This window comes from Pholcus phalangioides, unplaced genomic scaffold (genome assembly GCF_987345545.1).
Source record: "Pholcus phalangioides strain wild (caught in Gottingen) unplaced genomic scaffold, Ppha-v1.0 ptg000027l_1, whole genome shotgun sequence".
Taxonomy (NCBI): Eukaryota; Metazoa; Arthropoda; class Arachnida; order Araneae; family Pholcidae; genus Pholcus; species Pholcus phalangioides.
This window is the reverse complement of record NW_028301617.1, coordinates 12,239,985-12,261,843: the sequence shown is the minus strand read 5'-3', so window position 1 is coordinate 12,261,843 and position 21,859 is coordinate 12,239,985. Positions and strand designations below refer to the sequence as shown.

Below are 21,859 nucleotides of genomic sequence, written 5' to 3'. Positions count from 1 at the left end.
ATGCGTATGCAAATAAAGAGATATGGAAACAATCAGAGTACGGCGCTGCGGTCGACAACGCCTGTATAACACAACAAGTGTCTGGCATAGTGGTTAGATCGGTTACTGCTGCTACAATGGCAGTTTATCGAGATTTAAGGGAGTTTGAACGTGGTGTTATAGTCGGCGCACGAGAGATGGGACATAGCATCTCCGAGGTAGCGATGAGATTTGGATTTTCACGTACGACCATTTCACGAGTGTACCGTGAATATCGGGAATCCAGTAAAAAATTAAATCTACGACATCGCTGCTGCCGGAAAAAGATCATGCAAGAACGGGACCAACGAGAATCATTAAACGTGACAGACATTTCCGCAAATTGCTGCAGATTTCAATGCTGGGCCATCAACAAGTGTCAGCGTGCGAACCATTCAACGAAACATCATCGATATGGGCTTTCGGAGCCGAAGGCCGACTCGTGTACCCGTGATGACTGCACGACACAAAGCTTTACGCCTCGCCTGGGCCCGACAACACCGACATTGGACTGTTGAGGACTGGAAACACGTTGCCTGGTCTGACGAGTCTCGATTCCAATTGCTTCGAGCTGATGGACGTGTACGGGTATGGAGACAACCTCATGAATCCATGGACCCTACATACGACTCTGACAGGTACGGAAGCATCCTGTCTGATCACCTGCACCCATTTATGCCCATTGTGCATTCCGACGGACTTGGACAATTTCAGCAGGACAATGCGACCCCCCCACACGTCCAGAATTGCTACAAAGTGGCTCCAGGAACACTCTTCAGACTTTAGACACTTCCGCTGGCCACCTAAATCCTCAGACATGAACATTATTGAACATATCTGGGATGCCTTGCAACGTGCTGTTCAGAAGAGATCTCTACCCCCCTTACTCCTACGGATTTATGGACAGCCCTGCAGGATTCATGGTGTCAATTACCTCCAGCACTACTTCAGACATTAATCGAGTCCATGCTACGTCGTGTTGCGGCACTTCTGCGTGCTCGCGGGGGCCCCTACACGATATGAGGCAGGTGCACCAGTTTTTTTGGCTCTTCAGTGTATATAACGTGTTTCTTTTTCTATAATAAATGTACTTTTGAAATAGAGATTCTTTCTTTGAAGAGGCTACACTGTATCATCATCTACATTCAAGTGATTTGTGGTTAGTGTTTTCATATGCAAAACCTCATTTCGCAAATGGGTAGCGACTAGGCTGTCTTCCGTAGTTTTAGAAATGGTTCCGCACGGAAATAGTTCTAAATAAGAGTTTTGAAATTCCATTTAAATACGCGGGCGCTGGCTCTCAATATTCGATGAAACTTATATATGTTTTTATTAATTACCATCATTTTTTATAAATTCCAAAAGAAATGCATACGAATGAATTCGTTAACGGGAAAAGAAACTTTGAAAAAGCATCTGAAAACTGCCTAATAGAGGCGTATTCAATCGCGTGCGCGCACCGGATTCGAACTTCTGAAGGCAGGGCCGCAACTAGATGCTTGGTCACCCGGGGCAAGCGCGCATTTTGACGCCCCCCGCCCCTTTGTAATGTTGAGGGAGAGGTTTCAGAATGAAATTTGGGTCTAGCGCTCGGGGTACGAGATCTGCCTGCTCCCCCCCCCCTCCCCTAGTTGCAGCCCTGTCTGAAGGGCTCGGCCAAATCTAAGCTTTACACTTTGGGGCCGTTCAAGTATTACGTCATCATCGATGGGGAGGGGAAGGGTTTTCCGATTTGCTGAATTTTGATGACAGGGGGGGGGGGCTGGATAATGCTTACGTCATCAACCACCCTTTATAAAAAATATGAAATATTCTTAATGGCATCTTACACTCGAAGCGCTATGAATCTTTCGATAGTTTGTGGGCACTTGAAGTAACATTCCCCCTATTGATAAGTGCCCTTCAGAGCCACTTTAGTGATCTCCAAATGTTCCACGGATCCATGTGATCTGGAAATGTGCCACGCATCACTCAAGTGATCCGTACTTATATGCCGCAGATCATTTAAATAATCTGAGAATGTGCCGCGGTAATTTGAGTGATGTAGAACCGCACTGGGGGCCACTTAAGTGCTCTAAAACTACGTCACGTGTCAGTCAAGGGATATCTAAATGTGTTACGAATCGTTTAAGTGTTCTGGAACTGTGTCCTGGGTCATTTAAGTGATCTGAAAAGGTGCCAAGGGCCACTTAAATATTCTGGAATTGTACCTCGGGACACTTAAGTGACCTGTTAATGTGCCGCTCAGTTCATTTTTACAAAATTAGGTAATTAGTAAGTAGCATCCCCCCCCCCCATTGATAAGAGTCACTTAAGTGATCTCTAAATGTTTCACGGATCAGAGTGATCTGGAAATATGGAGGGCAGGCCACACATCAGATAACCCCCCCCCCAGGGCCATATTTGGACCGCGGGACAAGGGCCTTTATGCGATTTGTCATTATATGGCTTAGAGGGTGGGTCGCTATGAATTTATTAAAGATAAATTTGGAGTCCATAGCCTTCAAATAACATTGCAATATTAACAGAAATTGATTATAATAATATATAAAAGTATTTTCTTTTCCGAAATTTCAATTAAATTTTTTATCGTGGCCCCCCCTATGCCCCCCCCCCCCCGTGTATGTCTCTGATACCACCAATATGCGTTAGGATTCAGAGGGGCAGAGCTGATGACGAAATTTTGCTGACGATGGGGTCAAAAATGGCTTACGTAGTACTAGAACGGCCCCTTTCACACACAGCAATTTTGTCTGTCGTCCATTCGGAGCCGTTCAAGTATTACGTAAGCACATTTTTAGCCATTTTTGACCCCCCCCCCCCCGTCAGCCAAAGTCAGCAAAGCATGTGAATGACAGAAAAAGAGTGGCCTAGAGCGTGTAGAAGCTTGTGAATAACCAAAACAGTGACCTACAGAGTGATGGGACTAGATCAGTGAATGACCTAGAACCCTTGCAAGCATATTAATGGCCAAAAGGGTGACCTAGAGCGTGTGCGTGCAAGCGTATGACGACCAAAAGAATGACCTTGAGCGTGTGTAAATGATCAAAAGAGGGACCCGGCAAGGGACCAAAGCAGACAAGGAACCAAAAATATCAGTGAGCAACCAAAAGAGTGACCTAGAGTGTGCGCAAGCATGAATGAAAAGAGGGACTTATAGAATGTGCGAGCATGACAATGACCAAAAGAGTGACTTAGAAAGACGGGTGTACTTGCAGGAGTGGGAGGGAAGCCAAGAGTTGGTTATAGGACAGGGCGGCAAATTCAAGTAAAGAGATTCAAGAAAATTAGGCTAGAATGGGAGAGAAAGGGGCGGCAAAATTCGAGCAGCGCTCGCTGGCGGCAAAACCATACGCCTCTGTGTATGGTCCGTATACACATGCGTCAACTCGGAGATACGACTGTCGAAAGACGAACGAGCACTCGCTCTTTTTCATAGCGTTCGATATCTTGTCGCCAAATGTGAAACATTTCGTCGAGCTTCGGCTCTATGATGATCGCCAAAGTCAAACTGAAATCGTACTGCAATGTGAGGTCCAAATTCTTAGAAGTTTTTATTTTTACTTCTGAAACACCCTGTATAGCTCTGAATTCATTTGTGTATATATTATAATTTATATGTATTGTTCTCTCTCTTGTGCTTGTATCTTATAGGCCCCAGTTATGCAAATGAGCTGACTTTTACTGAGGAGCTCCAAGCTAAAAATCGCAGGGAGCAAATACAATGGCCACTACAGTCTTGACACCGTTGGTAAGTTACAATAATGAAATTCTAATTCACGTACGTGATTGGTTTTTAATGAATATGGATTGGATTTTTGCATTTTTATTTAACTTTTAAGCATCATATAGCTGAATCAGAAGTGCCGTTTTCTCATTACAGCTCATTTCCTAACTTTGATCTGGGAAATGTTTCTGGAACAATGGATATAGGACGGAAATTCGCGACATTTACTTAGCTTGGGTTGACGTCCTCGGAAATCGCTTGATCCTTGAACTAGATCGACATCTTTGGCATTTGTTTGATCCTTGAACTAGATCGACATCTTTGGCATTTGTTTGATCCTTGAACTAGATCGACATCTTTGGCATTTGTTTGATCCTTGAACTAGATCGACATCCCTGACAATTACCTGATGTTTGGGTTGAATCGGCATCCCCGGAAAGCGCTGGATACTTGGGCTACTTATAGATTGACATCCCCCGGCATTTCCTTCATCCTTCGATTGGATTGACATGAGTGACAATTGCTTGATCTTTAGATTGGATTGACATCTCTGGAAATTTCTGGATTCTTGGACTGGATTGATATCTCTGGAAATTTCTGGATTCTCGGACTGGATTGACATCAACGGCAATAGCTTGATACTTGGATTCGAATGACCACAATGGCAAACGCTTCATACTTGGATTCGAATGACCACAATGGCAAACGCTTCATACTTGGATTCGAATGACCACAATGGCAAACGCTTCATACTTGGATTTGATTGATGCTCCCGGCAATTGTTTGATACGTGGATTGGATCGACATTAACGGCAATTGTTTGATACGTGGACTGGATCGACATTAACGGCAATTGTTTGATACTTGGATTAGATCGACATTAACGGCAATTGTTTGATACGTGGACTGGATCGACATTAACGGCAATTGTTTGATACTTGGATTGGATCGACATTAACGGCAATTGCTTGATACGTGGATTGGATCGACATTAACGGCAATTGTTTGGTACTTGGGTTGGATCGACATCGTTGGCAATAGATTGATCTTAAGACTAGATTGATGTCCCTGGAAAATTATTGTGATCGTTTGATTAGATTGACAAATTCGACGGCGAGTGCTGCTCTGTGAACCTTATTCTTTTCTATCAGAAAGACATCCAGAACCGGAAAGGAAAGACAATTGAAACATGACCATCCAGTGACAAACTCGGATGGAACACATCCCGCGGATAATTCTGGCAATTCTTTCGTGCTACTTCTTTTTTGAAACACTCTAGAGCAGTGTTTCTCAACCGGGGGCCATATGGCCCCCCCTAGTGGTACTGGGATATTTCAGGGGGGCCACGGAAGAAAATGGAGAAAGGGGCCATAACAGGTGGTTTGGAGGGCTGCAGAGAGCTGAGAAGAAAAATTAAGGTGTGAAGAAATGAAGCTTTTATATTAGTGACTATACAATTACAGGATCCAACAAAACCCACCCATAAAACCAGGGCCGTCTTAGGACGAGAACCCACCTGGGCCTCATCGCCTACATTTTGCAGCAGGTTCTCTAGGATAGGGTTTTTAGTAGGTTCCCAGCTAGATTTTTCACAGAACCCTCCTCTATATCAAATTTATTGTGTGAAAAACAAAAAATGATGGAAAAACATGTCAGGTCCCGGGCTGCAGCTCTGGCAGTCCAGTCCCACTCTTGTGAGGGATCATGCCCGGGGGGTCTCATGTCCATAAGTGACCCCAACGTATGATATTTTGTATAGTACAATAAATTTTGAAAATAAGTAGGAAATATGTAGGCTGTTTATTTCCGGCTAAGTATGGAACTACCATAGCATCACTTTGCCTAGGGGGCTCATGATGTTGAGACGGCCCTGAATAGAACTCGGACTAGCGGAGAGCTCAATAAATTCTAGCAAAGTGGTCTGGAGGCCAATCTTCTTTGCAAAATTTTTGTTCAGTATAAATTCACTGAAAAAATCAATTCAATTCTTATAAAGGATCTTGCTTCTAGATGAGGGTCGAAGACTCTGGGTAAGACAGGGGAGCCACGAGAAAAAAAAATATGGTTCAAAGAGGGCCCACGGGCAAAAAAAATTTAAGAAACATTGCTCTAGAGAGCGGTTTATTATTTCAAGACCATTCCTTAGCACATGGACGCTGCTTGAACTGTCCCCTAGACCAGTAGAAATAATCTCAAGGGTTCCCTGTAAAAGGCAAAATGTTTGATAGAAGCTTCTCCGGTGCATGACCACGACACATGGTCAACAAAGAATAGACCTTAATCGTCACCGGACTCCATTTTGAAAGAAATTTTGACGGGAATGCGTACGTCTTTTGAATCATCCGAGGATACAGTGGAGCATTCGCAAAAAAAGTTGCGTGACGAAATTCATTGAACGCTCATATCTCAAGAAATACGCAACGCAAGTCAAAAGCAATGATACCGTATCGTCAGATGCACATTGCAAAGGGCGCATCCAATGATATAAATCCGGTTTCAATATCACTCCCTGTCTCTGGGCACCAGGATTCGCTGCCCTGATCCCTAAGAAATAATTTTCTGCTATATCTCGAGCAGTTCACAACGAAAGTAGACGACATTGGGGTCGTTTGTCAGCTATTCCAAAAAATCCTCCGAGGCGCAAATGCGAGCCGATCTCCCCGTTAAAAAGTCTCGCCACAGAGAGCCAACAACAGGCCAGCACGCAACGATAAATTATTCAATCATTCCACTTCACTCATAGTTAGAAAAACTGGTGGCAGATGGCAGCACTACGCATAACAAGCATCACACAGATACAAACTTCACGTCAGGTTCGCACATTCCCGCATGTACTAATTCGTTAGAGGTTCCGCAGAGGGATATGAACGAGGTGCATGTGTGGTTTAGTAGCTATTCCAATGATTCAGGGCACAAAAACGCGTATTCACGTCAAAAACTTGCGGGCGCGTCTATGACACAACCTACCTCAATTTTTTTGTCTTCAAATAATGCCTCCTATTTTTTAAGTTTAATCATAAATCCCGTTGCCGTCGCTATTCGATATCCCATATCTGCAATAATACTCATGGGGGGGGGGGGAATAGCAATATGGAAATATTTGACATTTTCCGGAATACGAATTTGTTTATTATGTTATTCTTCGTTTCGAACCATTATATTTTCCTTTCAAGACATCAAGAAAGTGTGTGTGTGTGTGTAGTAAGATTGGGGGGGGGGGGGGGGGGAGTTGACGGCCATATTTGAAATGGTCAATTTCCATCGTGTTGCTACGCAATCCTCCCAAACAAAAACAAATTGTTATTTTTTTACATAAACATGGGGAGACACGGAAGTGTCGCCACACACCAAATGGATGGCAGATTTCTTTCTCTGCCGTTGAATATTAATATAACAACATGACAACAACAACCGCCACGACACATAAAAGGATAGTGTTTATAAGATGGTCCAATCGGAATCGAGTGACTTTCCTCACACACCCCCCCCCCTCACACCCCGTGTCAAAATGACTCCTTTGCGACATCTTTGCGCATGCGCCACCGACTTCGGGGGGGAAAAAAATCATTAGATGCTCAGAGGTTTTATATAGCTAATGTCATTCACGTTTTGGACATCGAATTTATCTGATTTGTGGTGGGACTCGCGGTGATTGTTGGCACATTATGGTCTTATTTTACGCACGGTTGTTGGTGTCCCCCCAGGGCAGTTTAACAAAGAATCTGTTCGAAAAAGCTTTGTCAGGGGCGCCGTGAAGCGGTGGGACCAGGAAACACAACGGAGGCGCACAAGGGTGCCGCTGCACACAGTTTCAGAACCCCTGGATTAAAGTATTCGCCAATAATTAAAAACTAAAAATACAGTGTGATTCAGGGCCCACAGGCTAATCTTTAAGGCACACATGTAAAATGAGGCTTTCGAAGCCATTTAATGTGGCCAGTGACAAATATCCAAACTACTCAAGTGGGCCACAAAATGTTATGATATCACTCAAGTGACCCATCACGCATTTCCAGATCATTTAGTTGCCAACGGTGCATATTCAGATTCCTAAAACGATCCCATGCACATTCCCAAATCATTTGAGCGGCCGGCAGTGCCGTCTTAACGCATGGGCCTACCATGAGGGGGGGGGGGGGCCTCAAGAGAAAAGGGGGCCTCAGAAAAATTAGAGGTAGTTAAATTTTTTGAGAATTTGAGAGGCAGGGCCTTAGAAAAACCACTTGGCCCAGGGGGGCCCACGATGCTCTTAAGACAGCCTTGGCGGCCGGTAGCGCACCTACATTTCACTCAAATAGCACAAGTGGTTACATTTCTAAATTATTACTCAAGTGGCTGACGGCAGGCACATTTACAGATTACTCGAGTGGTCCGCGGCATGTTCCGAGATCACTTAAGCGGCCGATGACACAAGAGTCGTTCACTTGAGCGGCCCTTGCTACAATTTTATAGATCCTTTAAGTGATTCTTAACGCACATTTCCAGATCACTTAAATTGGCTGCGACACATTTTCAGGTGACTCAAGTTGTCTGCGGCACATTTTCAGGTGACTCAAGTTGTCTGCGGCACAATTTCAGATCACCTGAGGGATCTTGAGGCATATTTCCAGATGACTCAAGTGGCCCGCACGCCCCAAAAGGTCGAGCACCCTTGCTTTAAAGGTAACTGAACAAGCAATTTTTTCGTCGTACAATGCATGGTCGCACCGCTAGGTGGCGCTGCCGTTGAAAGCATAAAGCGCCGGTTATGCCACTTATCGTCGTTGCTATCGTTGGATAAAGGAAGGAATTCCTGGTTTTCACGAATCAGGAAAAGACGGACATGCGTTCCATCACACGGTTAAGAGCGATGGGGCGGGGGGCGATTGCCCTTTCCGTTCAGTGAAACAGCTGAATTATTCGCATGAGCGGTAGGGCGGATGTGGGCATTCAACCCCTCCCGTTTCCTATAGACACCCCATTTTCTAGACTCCCCCCCCCCGTTTCCTATAGACACCCCGTTTTCTAGATTCCCCCCCCCCGTTTCCTATATATACACACCCTCGGTGATTCAGCCTCCTATAGAACCCCGTTTTCTAGACCCCCCCCCCCTCCATTTCCTATATATACACACCCTCGGTGGTTCAGCCTCTTATACAGCCTTCCCGTACGCAGAGTCTGCATACACTTATGCATGTCATGTACATTACTGAAGATGGATATGCTGTGGAAGCACAAAGACTGTACCGCAAGTACGAGAGACTCGTGCCAGACCGGAAAAAAAGCGTCTGAGCGAAAAGGGCTTTTTTGTGGTAGGTGTTTTCTCACACTGTTGGCGTGTGCAGGATACGGGTGTGCGTCTCTGCATGCCACTGACAAGGGAGGCCCGTTTCTAACGTCAGTCGGTTATAGATTTCTCGGTCTGGCCACGCGTTGGGATTCTCAATCCCAGATCATCTAAACGAGTGGAGGCGTGATAATCGCGTGACGACTTATCTTCCATTAGCTGATTATGTTTCTCAGGCACACACTTCGGTAAATTCTATTTCTTCTCATTAGATCATTTATGCTCGCTTTTCGCTAAAAAACCTCATCTTCTATCATCGGATAATTCCGTATACACTGCGGTATAAACCTTATCGTTCCCATTAAAATGTTCAAGTGCACTTATTACCTTACTCCTTATTTTTGCCAACAGATAATTTCAGCAAGCTTCGGTAAAACTTATTTGAAATGATCGGACACACAATTTCGTATACGCTTTGGTGGATAATTGGATTATTTATGCATACTTTTCGATAAATCTTACATTTGACAACTTCAGTTCACTTCGGTAAATCACTTAATCCATTACGCACACTTCGGTAAGCCTGTCTGTTACCATCCAATAATTTCATCACGCTTCGGTAAATCTTATCTTCTACATCATCTGAGTATTTCACGCACACTTTAATAAATCATTGAATTATTTACGAACAATTCGGTAAATCATTAAATTACTTGTATTTACGAACAATTCGGTAAATCGCTGAATTACTTGTATTTACGGACAATTCGGTAAATCATTGAATTATTTACAAACAATTCGGTAAATCAATAAATTACTTGTATTTATGAACAATTCAGTAAATCATTAAATTACTTGTATTTACAAACAATTTGGTAAATCATTGAATTATTTACGAACAATTCGGTAAATCATTAAATTACATGTATTTACAAACAATTTGGTAAATCATTGAATTATTTACGAACAATTCGGTAAATCATTAAATTACTTGTATTTACAAACAATTCGGTAAATCAATAAATTACTTGTATTTATGAACAATTCAGTAAATCATTAAATTACTTGTATTTAAGAACAATTCGGTAAATCATTGAATTATTTACAAACAATTCGGTAAATCATTGAATTACTTGTATTTACGAACAATACGGTATGAAGCTCATATGACGTCACTTTTGTTTTTCTTCCTTTCAAACCGAGCACAATTTACACAACAACTATCGCCATGGGCAATTTACTACCGATTGAGTTGAGCCGGAAGTGTGAGTGGGTGTACCTAAAAGTCTTAGTGTGTGTATATGATGTTGTGCGTGAATTAGGGCTGCCGTTAATTTTTCAAATTGTGAGTGAAGTGTAATGATTGAACATTTGCAGCGTTGTAGGGCTGTTGTAGCGAGACATTTTAACGGGAAGATGGGGCTCACATTTGCGACTTGAAGTTGAGAACCATAGAAAATCAACTTCAGCCGATCACCACTGTGGCGACGGTGTGGCTCAAACCCGGGACCTCGCGATGCGAGTCCGTCACTATGAACACTCGTGACGTCACTGAAGGTCATCTCACCAATAGCCACAGGATATTCAGGGCGACGCAAACTACGCTTTACCCCCTTTTTTTTTGTAGTATATCCAATAGCTATAGGTGAGATGACTTTCTTCAGTGACGTCACGAAGCCGCTGTGGCGGTCGAGTGGTCATAGTCACTCGCATCGCGAGGTCCCTGGTTAAAACCTCACCAGCGTCACAGTGGTGGTCGGCTGAAGTTGGTTCACTGTGGTTCCCAGCTTCGAGGCTCTAATACGAGCCGATCTTGCCACAGAGAGCAACAGGTCCACAAACACTACAAATATTCAATCATTACTCCTCACTCACTTCACTTCTAAAATATAGGTGGCAGCACTGAAATATCAGACACAACGCTAGATACGCACCCAGACTATTAGGTACTCACACTTATTAAACTTCCGGTACAATTCACTAGGTAGTAAATTGCCCATAGATGGCGATAGACCTGATTTGTGCTCGGTTTGAAAGAAAAAAAAGGTAATGTCACAAGCTTCGCGTGGAGGACTTCCACTATAGATGGTGTTGACCAGGCTCGCTTCCCTGATTCATAACAACATTTCCCCCAACTATATCTCGAGCGGTTCACAACGAAAATAGACGGCATTGGCGTGGTCTGTTAGCTATTCCAACGACAAAGCCGATGATATAATGACATACAGTCGAATCTCGTTTTTACTAATACCGTTATAGCGAAAATCTCGTTTTAACGAACACTTTTCTACTCCCCTAGATATGTTTTGACAGGAACAATGCACAAAAACCTCGAATTCCTTTACAACGAAACTTCGTTATAACGAAGGTATTTCTCCGGTCTCTCTTGGAGTTCGTTATAACGGGATTCGACTGTAATTCCCATTATATATTCGTACCTAACACGTGACATAAGGCACAAGAAACGTATTGACGTCAGAACTTGCGGCCGTGTCTACGACACAGCCAGCCCAAAATTTTTTCCCCATAAAAATTTCATTAGAAAATGAAAAAACAAATTGCGCAAATTTCATTAACCTTTCATGAAATCTTTCATGACGGAAATTTTCCTTTTATCCCCTGCGGAATGAACATGAAAAATTGATGTCCATTGCAAGCCAAATCCGTCATTAATACGAAAAATGTTTCTTCCAAACGGAGGGATAAATTTTATTTGCATAAATTGTGATGCGCATTATCAATATTTTAATATAAAAGATCTTGTATAAATATTCAATCTATGCACCATCACAGTTACATGATGATGATTCGTGGAAACGGGAGCCGGTAAATCCGTGATATAGAAAGAGAAAATCAACGTCTTCATATAAAATTAATGAAATTTCAATTCGAATATTCATCTCATTAGCCATGAAAAACTCTGGTACACTAAGAATCGAGAGGATATTAGTGATTGCTTGTTTACTCACTTGATTACATGTTTAAATATTTATCTCTTCATCCTTAACGCTCATAATATTAGTTATTGAATGTTGCGTGGATTGTGATCATTGTTTCTAAGAACTTGCAAGATTTACGTGATGATTCACCGAATTGTGTGGCAAATGCGGAAATTTTAATTTTGCATCGGTATCATGATCAATAGAATTTGGGAGTATACGGTATGGTTTATTGTATTTGATTGTGAGTGGTGATGAAATCGTGATCTACCGAAAGCGTGTGGAAAATGATCAACTGAGAACGGTGGTGTTTTACCTAAAAAGAGAGAGAAATGATTTACATAGAAAAATCATGGAAATTCTTTTTCCAAAAATTGTGAGAAATGTTTTACTGAGAATTGTGGAAAGCTTTAGCTGAATAATTTGTGAGGAATGATTTACTGAGGATGGTATGGAATCTTTTACTGAAAATTGTGAGAAATGGTTTACACCGAGAATCGCCCAGGATCTTTAATCGAAAAATGCTGCTGAAGTGAGAACCGTGTTTTTACCACTTTTACCTAAAAAATTGTAAGAAATGATTAACCGAGAATCGTGAAACAGTTTGTACATTGTGAGAAATTATTTTCCTGAGAATCGTGCGAAAGCTTTTACGAAAATTGTGAGAAATTATTTACCGAGAATCGTATGGAATCTTTTACAGAGGAAATTGTGAGAATGATTTATCGAGAATCGTACAGGATTTTTTTTTACTGAAAAATGTGGCCAAAGTTTTATCCAGAACTGTGTAAAAGCTTTTACTTAAAAAATTGTAAGAAATGGTTTACTGAAAATCGTGCGAAAGCTTTTCGAAAATTGTGAAAAACGATTTACCGAGAATCGTGTAAGATTTTTTTATCAAAAAATGTTGCCGAAGTTTCACCCAGAATCGAGGAAGAAGCCTTCATTGAAAATTGTGAGAAATTATTTACTGAGAATCGTATGGGATTTTTTACCTTTTGAAGACCAAACACACCCCAATTCCCATCTGAATGAGGTATCGAAAGGTATGATTTTTTATAAAATGTGACCAAAGTTTTGAGAACCATGTAAAAAGCTTTTACCTAAAAAATTGTGAGAAATGATTCACCGAGAATCGTGAAAAACTTGTACATTGTGAGAAATTATTTACCGAGAATATTATAAAATATGTGAAAAATGTGATAACCAAGAATCGAAAAAAAATATTTTTACCGAAAAATGTGGTAGAAGTTTTACCACGAATCACGGAAAATCTTCTACTGAAAATTATGAGAAATATTTTACCGAGAATCGTGCAAAAGCTTTTACCTAAAAATATGAGAAATTATGAATCGTATAAAATCTTTTACCAAAAATTGTAAAAAAAATGCAATTTACCGAGAATCTTATAGGTTCTTTTACCAAACAATGTGGATAAAGTTTTATCGAGAATCGTAGATAAGCTCTTACCAAAAATTGTGAAGAAATTATTTACTTAGAATCGCACAAAATCTTTCACTGAAAATAGTAGAAAATCTTTTACCGAGAATTGTAAAAAGTATATTTTCCAGGAAAATGTGGCAAAAGAAAAACGCAGAACTGCGGTAAAGGCTTTACTCAAAATTGCGAGAAATGATTCACCGAAGAATCGTGAAAATTCTTTTACCGCAAAATGTGCGGAAGTTTTGCTTAAAAATTGAAGAAATTGCTCGCCAAAAAAAGTGTGGCAAATAAGTTAGTAAAAGGTTTGTCAAATGAGTTGTTGAAAAGTGTGGCAAATAATTTACCGCAAATTGTAAAAAATTATTCATCGAAAAGTGTGCCAAAAATTTTACCAGCATGTTGTAATTGAAATTATACTGGAAAGTTTGATACAAATTTTACTGAAAAGTGTGACAAATGTTACGAGAAAATGTAGCAAAAATGTTACGAGAAAATGTAGCAAAAATGTTACGAGAAAATGTAGCAAAAATGTTACGAGAAAATGTAGCAAAAATGTTACGAGAAAATGTAGCAAAAATGTTTCGAGAAAGTGTGGGAACAAATTTTACCATAAAGTGTTGAACAAATTTTACCATAAAATGTTGAACAAATTTTACCATAAAGTGTGAGCAAATTTTACCATAAAGTGTGAGCAAATTTTACCATCAAGTGTGAGCAAATTTTACCATAAAGTGTTTGACAAATTTTACCATAAAGTGTTGAACAAATTTTACTAGAAAGTGTGGAACAAATTTTACCATAAAGTGTGAGCAAATTTTACCATCAAGTGTGAGCAAATTTTACCATAAAGTGTTTGACAAATTTTACCATAAAGTGTTGAACAAATTTTACTAGAAAGTGTGGAACAAATTTTACCATAAAGTGTGGAACAAATTCTACCATAAAGTGTGGAACAAATTTTACCATAAAGTGTGAACAAATTCTACCATAAAGTGTGGAACAAATTTTACCATAAAGTGGTGGGGAACAAATTTGAACAAATTTTACCATAAAGTGGTGGGGAACAAATTTGAACAAATTTTACCATAAAGTGGTGGGGAACAAATTTGAACAAATTTTACCATAAAGTGGTGGGAAACAAATTTTACCATAAAGTGGTGGAGAACATATTTTACCATAAAGTGTTAAATTTTACCATAAAGTGTGGAGTAAATTTTACCATAAAGTGTGGAGTAAATTTTACCATAAAGTGTGGAGTAAATTTTACCATAAAGTGTGGAGTAAATTTTACCATAAAGTGTGGAACAAATTTTACTGTAAAATGTAGCAAATAATATAAGGAAATATATGTGGAATGTACATATATGTGTGTATGATTTACCGAGAGGATTGGCGAAAATTTTACCGAAAAATGTTCAAATTTTACTGAAAAGTGGTTTACGAAAATATATGCAGAATGATTTACCGAACATCGTGACAAATGATTTACCGAACATCGTGACAAATGATTTACCGAACATCGTGACAAATGATTTACCGAACATCGTGACAAATGATTTACCGAATATACAGTATTTTACATACGAATGAATCGATATGATCTACCGTTTTTATACGTTTTATACGTTAAATACACAATGTGATAAGCAGTGTGTGAACAAGTACAGGGTGGGCAAAAAGTTCGTAGAAACATTAAAAATTCTTAAAAACCGGAAAAATAACCGAAATAAAAAAGGGTATATAAGGTTAAGCTAGGTCACGGAAATGTTTTTTTTTTTAAACAGGAAAGAAAACAGCCGATAGGTGGCGCTGGTACGAGCGGTACGATCCTGGGTGTATCGATCCGGTCCATCCAATTTGTCGGAACTGAAAAATGCGATCCGCCGACAGGTGTCATGTATACATCCGGACCTGCGCACTCTGCCGTTGCTGGATTTGTGACTTGCCTACACTGTGTTATCCCCCTGTGGTGGTGGTGGTCATGTGGAACGCATACTGCTGTAATAAACGATTTGGAGGCATTCTGTTCGTTATTTGCGTATCTTTTCTTTGAACGTCAGAGTACGACACCTATCGGCGGTTTTTGAGTAATTTTTTCACCGTCTTAAAAAAATTTCCCGTGACCTAGCGACGCTAACCCTGCAAACCGTTTTTTCTTTCGTTTATTTTTCCGGTTTCTATGAATTTTTAAAGTTTCTACGGACTTTTTTCCCACCCTGTAGTTTCCGAATAGTGTAAATTCATTTTTTATCAGAGAAATGTGACCGTTTATTGAAAAAAAAATTTTTGTTGCATTTAAGCACATAATTTCAATTACCTTTTTACAATACTCAAATCAAATTTTTTTAAATTTATTTTTGACAATATTAAATATTTTTGCATTTTCTTTTTCAGGAGTCGTTTCTTTATCCATTAGAGAGAGCGAGAATTTCTGTTTTTAATGTAAGTTCGACCGATATTTATTGAAATTATACAATGGGAAAATAATTATTGATTGTTGCACGTTTACGTCTGGGCTTTGATCGATCGTGTCTTTCTTTCTTTTGCGAACAGGCGACAATGGAGAGTTCTCGTTTCCGTGACATTTTTAACAATAGGTTTCGCGTTCCGTTAATTGATTATTTCGGCTGATTGAACGTCTTTTGGAACACGATAATAACGATTATTGTAAATAACGTATGAAATTTCGCATTGAAGAGATTGATACGGAATTGATTGGTCTTCTTTTTGTTTGTTCTTCAAACACACAATACTCTTATCAGCTCAATTTTTAAAATATTGCTTCAATACTTGCTTTACCAAACAATGTTAAATACGAAGAGAAATTCAAAACTCCTTTCAGAAAAAGGTTCATTCCGATTGTACTTGAAAAAAGAATAACAATGGTTTCTGAAAGATATCGCTGGTAATCACCGTTAATTCAGAAGCGTCCTTGGTAACAATGTTTGTTGAAATATCGCTGGTAACAATAGCTTCTGCAAAGCAACGTCTATATAACAATGATTTTTTAAAATATGCTTAAAATTTTTTAAAATATGCTTAAAATTTTTTTAAAATATGCTTAAATTTTTTTAAAATATGCTTAAATTTTTTTTAAATATGATGACAATACTTTCTCGAAAACATCCTTAAGGAACAATACTTTCTTGAAAACATCCTTAAGGAACAATACTTTCTTGAAAACATCCTTAAGAAACAATACTTTCTTGAAAACATCTGATAAACAATACTTTCTTGAAAACATCTGATAAACAATACTTTCTTGAAAACATCTGATAAACAATATTTTCTTGAAAACATCCTTAAGAAACAATACTTTCTTGAAAACATCTGATAAAACAATATTTTCTTGAAAACATCCTTAAGAAACAATACTTTCTTGAAAACATCTGATAAACAATATTTTCTTGAAAACATCCTTAAGAAACAATGCTTTCTTGAAAACATCTGATGAAACAATATTTTCTTGAAAACATCCTTAAGAAACAATACTTTCTTGAAAACATCTGATAAAACAATATTTTCTTGAAAACATCTGATAAAACAATATTTTCTTGAAAACATCCTTAAGAAACAATACTTTCTTGAAAACATCTGATAAAACAATACTTTCTTGAAAACATCTGATAAACAATACTTTGTTGAAAACATCTGATAAAACAATACTTTGCTGAAAACATCTGATAAAACAATACTTTCTCGAAATATCGCTGGCAACACTTTCTTGAAAACATTCTTAAGAAATGAAATGTGCTTTCTTGAAAATATCGTCTGACAACAATTTATTTAAAACATTCTCTGATAAAAATTTATTTAAAACATTCTCTGATAACAATAGTTTCTTGAAAATACCCTTGAGAAACAATAGGTTTCTTGCAAGTCATCAATGATATATTTTTTTAAATATTTTGACAACAATGGCTTTTCGAAAATATCCATGGTGGAAATCATTTTTTGAACACATTTTTAAGGATAATAGCAAGTTTCTTGAAGGACATCAATTGTAATTTTTTGAAAGATTTTTGGTAACAATGGTTTTTTTGAAGACATCGCTGGTAGCATTGGTTTTTGAAAGATTTTTATCAATTGTGGTTTTAAAATATTAAAGATATAAATAACAATAATTATACTGACAAAAGGTCAACAATTCTCTTTTAAAAAAGGATATCTGCTTGAAAATGAAATACTATTAATCATAAGGAAACAACGCCCCTAAGACAACGATTTCTTAATAAAAAAACCAGTTCACGAACAAACATTTTAAAAGACCCCATTTTTCAACAATGGGTTTTACATTTTTTTTTTAAATAGTCCATTTTCGTTCTTCTTTGGTGCACGGTTGATCGCATATTGATTAAGCGGGAAATTTTCAGAAAAATTTTAACAGGAGACTCTCTCGAATGTTCAAGAATAATTTCAATTAAATGTAACAAAGAAAAGAGTATTTGAACGCGTTTCCCATAGCAACAATCGTCTCTTGGATACGGAACAAAGTTTGTTTTGGATTTTTTTATCATTATTACATAAAGTACATAAAAATTGCCCCGATATTATTGAAAAATTGTTTTTAATAATAAACACAGGGTTTGTTACAACTTTCTTTTGATGAGTACAGCCCGGAAGTTCTGGCATAATGCCATATATATATATATTAATTACCATCAGAAAGCCCGACCCACCTTCCTCTTCCAGCCATGGCTCCACATCCTGGAGTAGGACCCCTAGACTGGAATATTTTGCGGCCCCTCCCCCCCGAACAGGCTTTCACAGGCCCCTTTATGATAGATTTATAGCTTGAAAAAACAAAAAAATAACGAAAATCGTCCCGGGGCCCCAGTGCTGTAGCCTTGCCTTCCCACCCCTTGCGGGGGCCATGCTGCAGCAGGCTTCACATAATATGTCTCGCTCAGGCATTGATTATTCCAAATAATACATTATTCCAAATAATACAACAAATAAATGAGAATTATTCGCAACTCGAAAAGAAGCCCCCACAAATCATTTTCTCTACTGGCTCCGCGTCTGGTAATGTATGTCTTGGGATTGGCCCAATCCTGAGGGTCTACTAACATTTTATTTTGGACGTGAAATCAATTTAACTTGGATAATGATGCAGTTATTATAAACTATAATTAAAACAATAGGCGGCTTAGATGCAATCAATTTTCCAGCTAGTTTTTGGACCCCCTTAATACCTTTGTTTTTATTTATTTTTTCTTCCTTCCAGAAATTATAAATGCCTTTTTTTAGGCATTTTTAGCGTTTTTTCAGTGCCTATTTTAGGCATTTTAGTGCCTTTTTAGTGCCTATTTTAGGCATTTTTAGTGCCTTTTAATGCCTATTTTAGACATTTTAGTGCCTTTTTAGTGCCTCTTTTAGGCATTTATACTGCCTTTTTAATGCCTGTTTTAGGCATTTTTAGTGCCTATTTTAGTGCCTATTTTAGGCATTTTAGTGCCTTTTTAGTGCCTATTTTAGGCATTTTTAGTGCCTTTTTGCCTGCCTATTTTGACCGCTTTTAGTGCCTGAACTTCCGGGCTCTATGAGTCATTGTTAATAACTTCTCTTTGCAGACATAGTTAGGTCTTCGTTAATAAGCTATTATTTTTTTGAAAGCTATTGCTTCGTGAAATTTGCTTTGATGGCAAAAAAAAATTTAATGGAAACTTCTTTTCGAAAAGATTTCATCGAAAACTATTTTCCAAAAAGATCTCGTGACAAAAAAAAAAAAAAAATTTCCGAGAAAAGGTCACCAAAAATTGTTTCCAAAAAAATTCTTTTGATAAAAGACCATGAAAAAATCGAAAAACATCACAAAAAGTCATTTTTAAAACACATCTTATCACAAAGCTCCAAAAATTTCTCATTAAAAATTCCTTTCAAAATCAACCCAATCAAATCTGTTTTAATTAGAAATTATTTTTTTTTTAAAAAGAACTCATCGAAAACTCTTTTCAATAAAGGTCTCGTCAAAAATATTCTCCAAAAAAGAATATCATTCAAAAACATCTCGTCAAGAAAATTCAGAAAGTTCTCATGGAAAATTCTTTTCAAAATTTGTCTCTTAGAAAGCTGTTTTCAAACTATACCGTATGTACTCGTGTATAAGCCGACCCCACCCCCGCTCCCACTTCAGGACCACCAAAATCGCAATAAATTGAAAACCCGTGTAGAAGCCGACCCCAAAAAATCCATGCATTTCAGAGAAACAAAAAATTCTTATATTTTCGTGCAAAATGAATAGCTTACGGAAATTTACAATAGAAAACGATTCAAACTTTTTAAGCCGTTTCTTCTGAGTCTCCAAGCTCATCGTAATCCAAGGGTGCGGCATCGCCCCCATGATGGGTACGCTGTCATCGCCATTGTCACTTTCAAAGAGGATATCATCTTCAGTTCCGTCCATTGCATTGCTGATGAAACACTTTTTGAAGGTTGCATCAGCAATGCAATCAAATCATGTACCCATTGGCACACTAGACCAATGTCAGGTTTCTTCAAGGCACCACTTTTTGTGGTTTCTTCATCATTGGAACTCATCCATTCGATCCACAAATTCCTCAAATAGTCTTTGAAAGACTTTATATTCATGCTCACATAAGGCTTTACAATCGACTTTAGCCCACCTGGTATCAAAGCCAATGATGTTTCCGATTTCTTTGGCTCGTCTTTGACATTATCCGGGTTTTGAACATATCCCGTACCAATAATGTCGGTTTCTCAAACACTGCTACAAAACTGACTACTGATTGTGGGGGTCGATGTTTTCTCATCAAAAACTGACCCGAGTATAAGCCGACCCCTCCCACTTAAGGAACGAATTTTTCCACAAAAAAACTCGGCTTATACACGAGTATATATACAGTATCTCGTCAAAAAAGTTCTTTTCAATAAAAGTTTCATAAAAACTTCTTTTAAGGGGGTTGGTGCACGCGAAAATTTTCCAAAAAACACATTTTCTAATTTTTCAATTTTTAAGCACTATGAAATTTTCTGCGTCTATAACTGTGTTCAAGTTTTTTGTTCTACCTGTACTAAAAATATTTTTTCAATATTTTAATATACATTGTTGGCAGGCATTATATACATATGCTAATGTTTTTCACTACACGATGCTTTTTTCTCAAAACTAAGTTTTTTGTTAGATATAGGAACATTTTTTTGAACACCACTCATTCAAATGACTTGAAACTTTGTATGTCTCTCAATACTATGGTGTTATATACACTCATTGCCATAAAAATTTGCGCACCCAGAAGAAGTCAAAATGAAACGAAATTTTACACATGTAAGTACTACGTTGATATAAGTGAGTGATTAGAAAATCCAAGAAAAAGGATCATTTATTGCAGAAAAAAGTACAGATGAACAGAAGTTTTAGTACTCTGTTGGACCCCCTTTAGCGCGAATGCACGATGCGATACGAGCGGGCATTGAGGCATACAAGTTCCGTATGATGTCCTGAGACATCTCGTTCCACAGTTGCTGTAAATGCGCCTCTAGTTCGACCAACCTCGTAGGGTGGCCAACTTGCCGTCCCAAATGATCCCACATATGCTCGATTGGTGACAAATCTGGGGATAGAGCAGGCCAGGGAAGGGTGGTAATGTGGCGGAGGCAGTCTTGTGACATCCTTGCTGTGTGTGGCCTAGCATTGTCTTGTTGAAAAATGGCTCCTGGGAGCCCTGCCATGAGTGGCAACACATGTGGCTGAAGGATGTTATGGACGTACCGCTGGGCTGTCATTGTGCCATGGATCAATATTAGGGGGGTGACCGTGTATCGTAAGCAATGGCATCCCATACCATGACACCAGCTGTGGGAGCGGTGTGTCGCTGTAAAGCGAAGGCAGGATTGAAGCGTTCACCACGGGGCCTCCACACACGAACACGATTGTCATCATTGCTCAAGTTGAATCTCGATTCGTCGCTGAAGACGACCTGGTTCCATTCCGTTGCAGTCCAATCCCGTCGTGCTCGACACCACTCCAAACGGAGGCGTTGGTGGGTGGGTGTCATTGGCAGCGCACGTAATGGGCGCCGCGATACCAGATGTCCTTCAGCCAGGCGCCTTGCGATGGTTCGGGAAGACACAGGGGCCCGTAGTGAAGCTGCTGCCTGTGTCTGGATAGCCGCCAATGAGGCAGTTGGCTCTACGCGTGCGTTTCGGATGATGTGACGGTCTTCTCGACGACTGGTCTGTCGAGGGCGTCCTGAACCTGGTCGCCGTGTAAATGACACCTCCTCACAGTGAAATCAGAACGGCCTAGTTGACGAGCTAGTCGCCGAGCTGACCACCCAGCTTCCATCATCCCGATGATTCTTCCCCTATCGAACTCTGACAACTGCTCATATGGTCTTCGACGGCGGCGTAACGGCATGTCTACTTCAGCATTTCCTTTGCAAACGATTAAATACACTCCAGCAAGCTCTGCTTACCTGTTTTATACTCCAAGGAGAACGAAGT

The 21,859-nt window shown here is 39.3% G+C and overlaps 1 long non-coding RNA gene across 1 annotated transcript in view; it reads left to right on the top strand.

The window, feature by feature from the left end:
• LOC149068451 (uncharacterized) overlaps positions 1-21,859 on the top strand; it is a 128,721-nt gene that overhangs the window by 94,867 nt on the left and 11,995 nt on the right. Inside the window, exons 3-4 of the long non-coding RNA XR_016195195.1 lie at positions 3,673-3,769; positions 15,788-15,835. This is a non-coding gene — a long non-coding RNA (uncharacterized LOC149068451). The remainder of the gene's footprint in view (positions 1-3,672; positions 3,770-15,787; positions 15,836-21,859) is intronic.